Genomic DNA, 10,831 nt, shown 5'->3' with positions numbered 1-10,831 from the left:
GATAAATGGAAATCATTACTTGTTATTACTCCCACCATTTCGCCAACAATTGCTTGCTTTCAATGGCTATTGTTCGTAAGAAATCATCATTATTTATTAAAAACTATATTTATATTTTTTATATATGCCTATTGATACCTAGCAATAACACGGGACTCGTATTTGATATTTAAAGATACCAATACAAGCAATACAACTCTGTGCTCAATAAAAGGTACCTGATGTACTTACTCTTATTTTTGTTATTTTATATACTGCTGCTACAAGTTGTGCTTACTTGTGTTTCTGTTTTGCTTGCATGTGGGACACAGATACTTTGGAAGCAGTCGCCAGTATTGGCCACAGTGCGTATGTGCAATGTTTTATTATTTTCAGCTTGTAATTGTTTTTCGCATTTGAGAAACATTGAACTTACTTGAGCTTGAGCTATACAGCTCAGGGCATAAATCCCTGTATACACAGACCTTAGTCTGAGCGTACACACAAATTCAGAAGCATACGTGGAAAACTGTTGTTGTTTTTGTTATTGGACGCTTGATGTTGCTGCAGGCGTTGTTTTTGTTGTTGATGTTACTGTACTCGGTTAGTAACATTTATCGCCATTTTTACACACACGCACACACACACACAGATGCCCCACATGCTTGCCTGCCATTTTCACATTATTCTGTAAACAATTTTAAGTTGAATGGAAAATGTTTATGCGACGTCGTTGGCGCTTAGACCCTTTAACCCGCAGCACAACTTATCACCCGCTTGTCAACGCATGCTGCACCCTATTTAACTTTTATTTTCACTTTTTTGTATTCTTTACATAGCGTGCCAGTGTGTATGCTTATGTGTTTACAGTTTTGTGTACGCGTTATTAAATTTATCAGACTTGACTTTAGTGCGGTGCGAGCAACACTCGTAAAGCAACAACAGCAGTAGCAGCAGCATCAGCAGCAGCTGCTGGCATTTTCCTTTTGACAGCCCAATCCCAATCCTGTGAAAGTGTTGATGCCTCGGCGGTATCAGCTGCTATAAATGAAAATGTAGAAAATTTTATTATGATTGTTTTGCCATTTGTTGGCTAGCACTGAAAATTGTACATGTTTATATTTATTTTGCTTTTAATTTTACTAAACAAGCACATAGTATAGTACACTTGTATGAGTGAATGTACACACAGTTAAATAAACGTCATTGAAGCACAAATATTACTCATACGCATGTTCAACTTCCGGCACAACTTTGACAAGCATTGTTAGCAACTTACAACATATAGATACATGATCACACCCTCAAGCAACAGCAAAAGCAGACGCTGCAGCAGCCACATACACAGCAAAATATTTGCCTTTTTCATCTGCATTTACATAAATTGACATGAAAGGCAAGTGTGGCACATAACAAGATATTACAAATCAGCAGGGCAAGACAAATGTTTTGCGTTGAGGCAGGGACTCAATCCTGTCGCCATTTCCTACAAAAAGTTTAATCGAATTTTCTGTGCGTGTGCTTGTTTGTGTGTGGGTGTGTTTATTATGCAAACATTTTGACATGCGGAAAGTTTTAGCTGCCAGCGCGGCGTATGCGTAATTTTTTGATTGAACGGCAGCAGCGCCATTTTCTAAATAGCATTTCACTGTAGCGAGCTACAACAACATTTTGTAAATGTCTGTTCTTGGCATAACTTCAATTAAAATCGTCCGTACATGGGTGAAAGGCCACTCAATAATGATTGGCAGCCAACACGTTTTTGTTGCATACTTTCGAGCGTGCACATAATTGAGTGGCTGTTGTTAAGCTTAATTCGTGGGTTGATCGTCCAGTTTTCAAATCAAACTTTGCATATTCGTTATGAATGATAAATTCTTTCTGGTATTTAGTGTGTCTTGTTTATTCTGTAAGTCGTTTGTACCTTCTAAGCCAACCCAAGAAGATAAATTGCGTGCGTTTTAGCGTCATATGGCTGCGCTTCGTTCGTGGATATGAATTGTGAGAAATCAAAATTACCATCCTGTATTGCTATAACTTAAAGATCTCGAAATGAAAATATTAGATAGATTCATAGACCAATCTGCTGATATAGCAATGGAAACAATGCTTCCATATGATAGAATTATAAATATGTGTAAATACTTGTAGTCTTCTCTGGAATTTATTATTATATTGTATTATATAATTACCTCATTACATTACCTCTAAATGGAATTACAATACATTTTTTTTGACTAATATTTAAATTTTTACGGGGATCCCTTTATTTTTATTTGTTCCATTTGAAATACTTAAAAAGTTTAGACTAACATGAAATATTTTCTTATTCAATAGATCTTGTTCTTTATTTCCGTTTTTTTTTTTCAAATAAAAGGAAAGATTGCTTTTAAGGAGTTCTTTGGTACACTTATAATAATTTAATGCAAAATATGAATATCTACTTTTTAATTAAGACTGGCTAGGCAAGAATGAATGAATGCATTTAAAGTAGTAGATGCTGTAAGCTTATAGAACGGATGTGTAACTACAATTTTAAAAAGGGTCGATTCAAAATTAGCTGTTTCAATATTGTTTTAAAAATGCAAAGATTCATCACCAACAAAGTACATTGCCACTTCTGAACAACCAATTGATTAAGCCCAAAAGCATGGCTTATGGCGACACAAGCGACACAGAAACGTAATTTGAAGATATTGCTAATCGGAGTAAAAGCAGAGTAATGTTTTTTTTTTAATGCGACCACTAATGAGTCGGCCCTCGAACATTCTATATTTTGATTTACAAATGCGTGTTCTTGCTCGCATGTGTGTGAATATGTGTTTGTGAATAATATACATTACGATTACAAGCGCTTTTCGTTTAAAATTGTGCCACGGCTTTCATTCAGCGCTCGCATTAATTGAACAATTTTTTCACATAAGATATTTTTTCTACACACACATTAGAGTTTTAGATTATTATCATTTCATTTTTCATTTTCGGCTTCTGCTAACACGCGCATTTGTTATTAAATGGACTCCTAAGGGCTGCGTGTTTATAATTATTAACACTTGCATCTCATGTTGCTAACACATGTATATAAATGCGCACAGTGGCTGTCAAGATAATAGAATCGCTGCATATTCCAACTGAAATGATTTTATGATATATTGAAAATAACTTTTAACTGGAACATTATTTCTGAACGCATACTGTTGTACTCTGGATACATATTCACCGACCGTTGCTCTCCTCTCGTTTGTGAAGTGTGATTGATTTGCAAGTTCTATTATTTTTATACAATATAAAATATGAAGATTATTAAAGACATTTGAGAACACATTGCTTTATTATTTAATAATTTTTGGTTTTGAAAAAACATATGTTAATTGTTTAATTCATTGTTTTATTTATTTTCTTAAAATATTATTATTAGTTAAAGTACCAAATACCTTTCTTGATAATTTATGTTTGCTTGAATTCGAAGATCACCAAAATACAATTTAATATCTTTTAGGGTAACTCTAAGGGGTGATTATTTTTTCTGCCACCAACGTAAAAATGCATTTGTGCATATTTTTCATTCCAGAAACTGAAAAAAATAAAGTCATTAAGGCGTTGCAGCTTATCAGCAGTCGACGCTTGTTGTTGCATGACTGGACTCCAACGCTAAAGCGGGTTCAACGCTTTGTGGAAAATTACCGGCGGCACGTTCTCTCACACACGCATACGCGTACCTTTAAGGGCTGCGGCGTTAGACAGGCTACATTTTTTGCTTTCATTCGAAAATGGGCTGCTTCACGTTAATTAAGGCATTAAAAAATAATGCCTACCTTGCCATTTTGCGCAACAAACAAGTCATAACTTAATTGACTTCTAATGTCATGAGTAACTTTCCACACTGACTGTGCTTATTAGACTTCACGGGAGGGCACGGCTTTATATTTACATTTGGAATAAGCTCTAAAAAATGAAAGCATGTAAACGGCGTATAATTCTTTTATTTTGTTGCTGAAATTAATTCAAAAATTTGATGACAGTTAGCAATTTATTCCAGCTGTGCTTTGGGCTTATGCCAATGACTTGAGCACACAGCTCAGTCACGAAAAGTCAGAATGTGAAAAAGCTGGGAAAACAATAAACGACATATCCTGTGGCGTTTTATATTTGTTTAATTGTGCTCGACAAAACGGCGGCTGTTGTGGTAGCGTTGATGTGTTTATAGGTCTTTTGTAGTCCTTTGAAAATTGGCGAGGAAAGAGCGAACACTATTACTATTGAGAGTTCATTTCTGCAAATGAGAACAAAAGTTATCAAATTTAATTTATAAAACAAATAAAATTTATTTTGCTTCGATGCACAGCCACTACGAAGAGTGATTCTCTTGGAGGTAGCTCAAAACAGGAGCTTTTATGGTGGAGAGGGAGAGTTCGATTGGGAATAGAGCAAATCCGTTACAGCTTGCGCAAAACACAGCACCAGTTGACTTTCGAGTTTTCAATAGAAGAGACAAAAGGCTTCTTGTTGATCTGACTATGAATACGACGTAAAAGAGTTAGTTAGAAATGTTTGTTTTTCTATTCACAATGTTCAAGAAACTGACGAGTTCTGTTAACTATTTATAGGCTGAAAGAAATCAGAAATTTATGACTATTAGTAAATTTTGAATTTTTTTATTTTAATTTGATCGTCCATATAATTTGTTCAATGTATTGAAAAAAACAAAATGACAACAACAACAAATGAAGTATACTAACATTCTTTCTTCCTCATACATAAGCCTGAGCGTAAATGGAATTTTTTTTTCTTATTAAATTTGTGCCGTAATTATTACGGGCAGCAGAGCCAACCAGATTCTTTGTCCGACTTTTATATACATGTGCATATATAGATATTTATGTATGTGTGTTTGAGTGTGTTACGAAAATTTCACAACTTAAATGAAATGTGAAATAATAAAAGTGCTCAAAAGCAGGCCTTGCAGCGTATTTTAAATGCATTTTCTGCTGTTTGTTTGCAGACGCCGCGTTCCTTGCTGTGTCTTGACTGTGGGTGCTTACAAGTGTGGGTGTGTGTGTGTGTTATTTGCGCCACAAGCGCCGGGGGCATGCTGCGCCTTTATAATGCAGCCATATACTGTCCGGCTTGCAATTAAATATGCTAGATTTGGTCGAGAGTGTGCGCGGAAGCCATTATTGCTGCTGTTGGTGTTGCTATTGTCGCAAGTACTCAGCTCGTTAGTCGTCGTCATGCAATGCTAAAAATAAGCAGCACTCGTTGCAATGACACGTACACCCCACGTGCACACACGCACAAACCTATATACATACTCGTATGCGCTTTCACTCATGTATTAAGCGAAAGGTTGCGCGGTTGTTTGCGACGCACTTGAACATTTTTGTGTTCGCTCACTAATTGAGGCTTGCTTCTCTAGGCTTTGCACTTCAATTCCACACACACACACACACACACGCATATAAATACATACATAGCACACATGCACATCAACACACATTCGCGCCGCATTGTGCGCTGCGCGGCTTTGCCTTGAGGTTGAAATTTATGACCGCATTTTTGGCCATTAGGCAGCACACAAATGAGCGCCAAATACACATTCCCACCCACACACAAACAGCTGCCGTCAATTGTAACGTATCGATGAGAAAGCTGAAGGACCTTTACCTGCACGCTTCAATGCCACACATACACACACACATACCATACACGTATATGCCGTTCGAATCCGAGTTCGACTCCGAGTAATTAACGTCGTACGGTGGTCAAGCTGCTGGGTCATTAAAACGAAAGCTGCGGGCCAACAAACCGAATATGCCACAGTGTGGTGAATTGCGCTGAACATACAGATGTATTTGCAAAATGAATATTACTTAATTGATTGTTTGAAGAGGTTATAACACTCTGTCAATAATAATCATAAGTGTGGTGTACATGCTTAAGCGTTTCAGTTATGAAACGACTTTCAATTTTCATGGCCACCCCTTCTTAAATAGTAATCATGTCATCATGCTTAAAATCACCAACGATTTCTTACAATTATTCCCTATAATCAAGTGACATATTATAAAATGCAAACAGTCCATACTTTTCCTTTTTTTTGTAGACGAACAAGAAATTATTTATCATTTTTCCAAATGCACAACTCACGCGTCACACAATCGTTTTAGAAGTTAGTGTTCAAATTATAATGATCTTTGTCACTTTTTGGGAGTCCTCTCTCGGTTGTGTAAAAACGGTTCTCTATAACGGGGGCATAACGTACTGGTAATCAAATCTCCCCTCACTAGTTTAAAGATTTTCCTTTTTATTTTTTCTCCAAAAAAATGTACTAACAATTTCAATTATGTTTTCCTCCTTATTAGATTAAGCTTTTTAGATGGATTGGTTTCTGAGATATGCTGAGATATGCAGCACAGTTAGCTTGTGAAAAAGAAAACAAGAACCAGACCTAATTTCACCGACATTGTTGGGAGATTTTTAATGAATTCACACACTTTTTGGCAGCATCTTCAATATGTCATCAATATCCAAGTAATTGCAACCACTACTGGATTCTGCCTGAAGCTTTAAAATTATCGCCATAAGCTTGTTTTATCAACAGGAGAATGTTGGAGAAGACTTAAAGTTGTAAAACGAATACAAATTTTTGCTTTATGTTCGATGCAAATTTTTGCACTCATGACCCAAAGATATTCAGAAATTTATCTTGAATGTTTGTACTTGGTTGTTTAGGTATCGCCCCTTCGGCCATGACGGTCAGCCGTATGTGTAGAACTTTAAGTCTTTTTGTTTAACTTTACAACAAATTCAAATCTTTTTACAAATTTTCAAAAAAGCATTGTAGTCAACAGTGTTAACGCTTTATTATTATAATGAGGATGTCATTCGTTTTTGGACGTTTAGTTAGTTATATAAAGCTGAAATAAATTCAAAGCCAACTTGGCCTGACTGTGCAGGATGTCTGGAAAATTGCTGAGTTGGCGCTAATTGCAAAGCAATCGGCATACGTGAGTGTGCGTCGTGAATCACAGCGAACGGAGCTGATGTCGCAAATGCCGGCGACAAGTTCTGTTAATTTTCCACAATGGCCGTTAAGGAGCACAAATGCTCTTGCTGCTGCTGCCCTCAGCCCTCAGCAAAGGCTTCCAGCTGGCCACCGGGGACATGTGCGATACGACCTGAGTCTCTGCTGTTGAAGGTCAATATGCTTACACTTGGTCTGATTTTCTTTGACGCCCTCAGGTGCGCTTTATGCTCCCCAGTGCGTGTGTGTGTGTGTGTGCGTGCGGGGCCATTGTGTTTGAGTCTCGGATTTTATTGACAAACGCATAAAATGCTCCGGAACCTTTTGTTAACAGCAACTGTAATACACGCACACACACACACACGACACTTACCTTTTCGCTGGACCCTTATGGCTTCCTTTTGCCATTTGCAGCCGTGTGTCCTTTTTTGGGCTTTGCCTTTCATTTCGCTTACTTAACTATTTATTAGCTTGCAAGTTGTGTGTTGTGCGTCTTTATTTGTGCTGCTGCTTTTGCTACTTTGCTGCCTTTACGGCGTTAAATTGAGTTGGTCTAGGCCTCACATAAACATATACACCCACACCCACACACACACACACACACACGCACACCCGCACACACACTCAAACGCATTTACAACCACACAGATCTGCACACCTGAGCGCTTTTCAAAGCAACGGCTCAAGCCTCAAGATGGTCTGTTTGCCCAAGAACTTAGACTAAGTCTGAAAGATGAGCATATAACACGGCTATATGAGTGTATGTGTGTGCACTTGAGCACGTGTGGGTGCTTATGTGAGAGCCTGTGGATATGTTGGTCGCTTTATTCGACTTTAAAGCCGTTTAACAGGCAAATTTGTATTCTGCCGCTCACACGCTACTTGCAGCAGCAAATACTCAATAGAAAGTTGTAATTTAGTGCTTGCCGCTAATTTTCAACTACCTCAGCTCTATCTCAGCCCAAAGTTAGTTGCCGACAATTTTAAGGCTTGGCATAAGCCAAGAGTTAACGTTAAATCGCACACGGTTCTGTTTTTTTTTAATATTTTTTTATCGCCAACGCCACGCTATAAATAAGTCTAAGAGAAGGTCGGGTCACGCTGGCCAAGAAAAAAGAAGCAATGGACCAGCGGTGGACCACAAAATGTTTAAGTAGCTACAGCCCATCGGGGACCAATTACCAGCAGCGAAGCGGCAAGGTAACAAGGGGGGCGCCACCGTTGCCAGATGTGTGCCTGCCACAATGGGTGGCATAGACCAAAAATTAACTTAAATTTAGGCAAGCGAAAAAGTTCGGTGTGGGCCAAGTGCAGGAGCATGGACATGGCCATATGTTTCACTAATGGTTGCGCGCATTGCGGTCATTAGAGAAGCGAAACGGTTGGCGGAGGACACGAGCCCCCAAGCGTTTATGGTTGTATATCAAATGGCACTGAATTCTTGGCAGGGCAGCCAACTTTGGCTTAAATGTCTCAATTGGTGCTTCAGTTAAGTTTTGTAAGATTATTGCGCGTAGCTGTGTGTATCGCTTTAGGTAACAATTGAAGGCAAAAACAATATTGTTAATGTCTATTTATGTAAATATATTCTAAAAGAAATTCATTCAAAACTATAGCTATAAATTAAAAAGGAAAAACTCTATTTCAAAAATAATAGTTAAAAATTTACTACGACACCTTTTGTGCTGAAAAACTCCTAGAAACTTGTCATCGAAGGTACTTACTTTTTTGTGTTAGCAGACATTCGTCCAACTTGATCTTTTTTTGCATTTCCTTCAAAGTAATATTATAAAGGCTGTTTCGACTCTCAAGCAAATCCCAGATCTAGCTAATGTGGTGGCGAATAAATTGTTTTTTATACAGCAAGTAAAGCCTCACGATTTTGGCTGTGTATTTTGGCTCATTGGCTCCTGCTGGACACTATTCGGTAACTAACTCTAGTATAACTCTTGCAAGTAAGCACAAGATTGCCATCCACAGTCGACGCCAACAGTAGGCTCTTCTTTGGACTTTCCATTTACTTCACTATGTTAACTTCTGATATCAGAGGTAGATCTTACATTCTTCAAAAGGTGCTTCTTCTCACATTGAGTTAGCGTTTGAAAAGCTTTTTAAACACTATTCGGAATAACTCATATTTCTTTAGCCCTTACAATAAGTAAAGAAAAATTGACAAACGATTACACAATTTATGGCACAATCTACTTAATCTGTTGTTAACTCAAGTATCCATTTTATTTTCCATATATCTGATTGTACCCGTACCTATACATTGAAAACACGGGCAGTTCTAATTTTAACAAGCAGGCCTTTTCAACCACTTAATGAAGTGACACAAACCTTGTTTTATTTTCACTAAAAAGGACGAACTTAGCCATAGTTATTTACGAATAAACGCACATTTACTTGGACGAATTGGGATTATAATTTTAGAATTTCATGGCTTTGATTTGGGTTCGTCATTTATTTAAATTGTGGGGCTTTTGTGTATTTGTTATTAGTTTGCAATTCAAACCCAAATTCAAATGACTTCTTTAATGTTAATCAGAGCGCAATGTGATTATAAATCTGTCAAATTCATTCCATTGCCGTATGCTTATGTGTGTGCGGAATTTCCTTTGCATTAATGAAATGATAGTCAAATATTTGAGTCATCAGGCGTACACACACACACACACACACACACATGTGCACATAAGTATTTAGGATATCTAAAGTGTGTATGTATGTATATCATTTAAAATATTGCAATTAGTAATCAAATTATTTACTATGCAAATTGATTGCAGCCTCTGTTTGGATTCTGGAGTGTTGAAGTGCCGATTGTCAGAGACGTATGCGAAATTTTGTCTTTGAATTTAACAAAATTTGTTGTATGTGTGTGTGTGTGTGTATGCAGCTTAAATTGCCAAAACTAAAGCAATCATTATAATAATTATGCAAAGCAGCAGCCACCGATGCGTGTGAAACACCTGAAATTGAAAGCACACACTAATGAAGACAGTGTTGTGGGGAGGGGCGGGGAATGTGACATTCGTGTGGATCTATAAAGGAACACAAAATGCAATAATACACTGAGAAAATTAATTTAAGATATTCTCAAAGATCTGCTGTAAAACAGTGTTGAAATTTTAATGCAATCGGCATTGCGCTTCCGAGTTTTTAACTGAAACGAATACACTGTAGCTTTTCCACTTGATTTTTGTTAGAGATGAAAAATCTCGTAAATTTTGAATATGTTAAACTATTTACTAGTGCTCGGGAATAAGTAATTGTTTACTAAAATTTATTTTATTTTATGATCATTAGAAACTAGAAATATATAATGTTGAATAAAAGTGTATACGCTGATAAAGGAAATAATTGTAGGCCGGCTAGTCCATAGTTTAAATGGATGTCAATTAAATACAAGTAGCATTATCATTTTGGAAAATTGACGCCATAACTTATTTTACAATAAATTCATGAATCTTAGCATTCCGCACCATTGAAGGACCTTCACCATTATTGCTTTTTTAAAAGTAAAGAGTGTGCTTTCTCAGATCTCTTTAATATAATTGAGAAGCATTGAGGCTATATAGATCCATCGAGGCAGCACGGTGCACCAAATTCTTGATTTGGTCACATTATTCTACCTTTCGGCAAAAGGTGCAGTCGAGTTTTAGTTGTTTTTTAGAACAATTCACTGCCATCGGTCAGAAAGGGTCAGTATTCTGCCTAAAGGCGCTATAACATAACTTCGTCAATAATTTTGAATCACGCATCGACTTCTATTCACTTTATTTTATTTTATTATTGTAGGAGATATGGGCACAGCATATTTATTGT

Source organism: Scaptodrosophila lebanonensis, unplaced genomic scaffold (genome assembly GCF_003285725.1).
Source record: "Scaptodrosophila lebanonensis strain 11010-0011.00,11010-0021.00 unplaced genomic scaffold, SlebRS2 tig00000024-arrow-pilon, whole genome shotgun sequence".
NCBI lineage: Eukaryota > Metazoa > Arthropoda > Insecta > Diptera > Drosophilidae > Scaptodrosophila > Scaptodrosophila lebanonensis.
The sequence above is the reverse complement of the archived record's forward strand: the minus strand, read 5'-3'. Positions refer to the sequence as shown.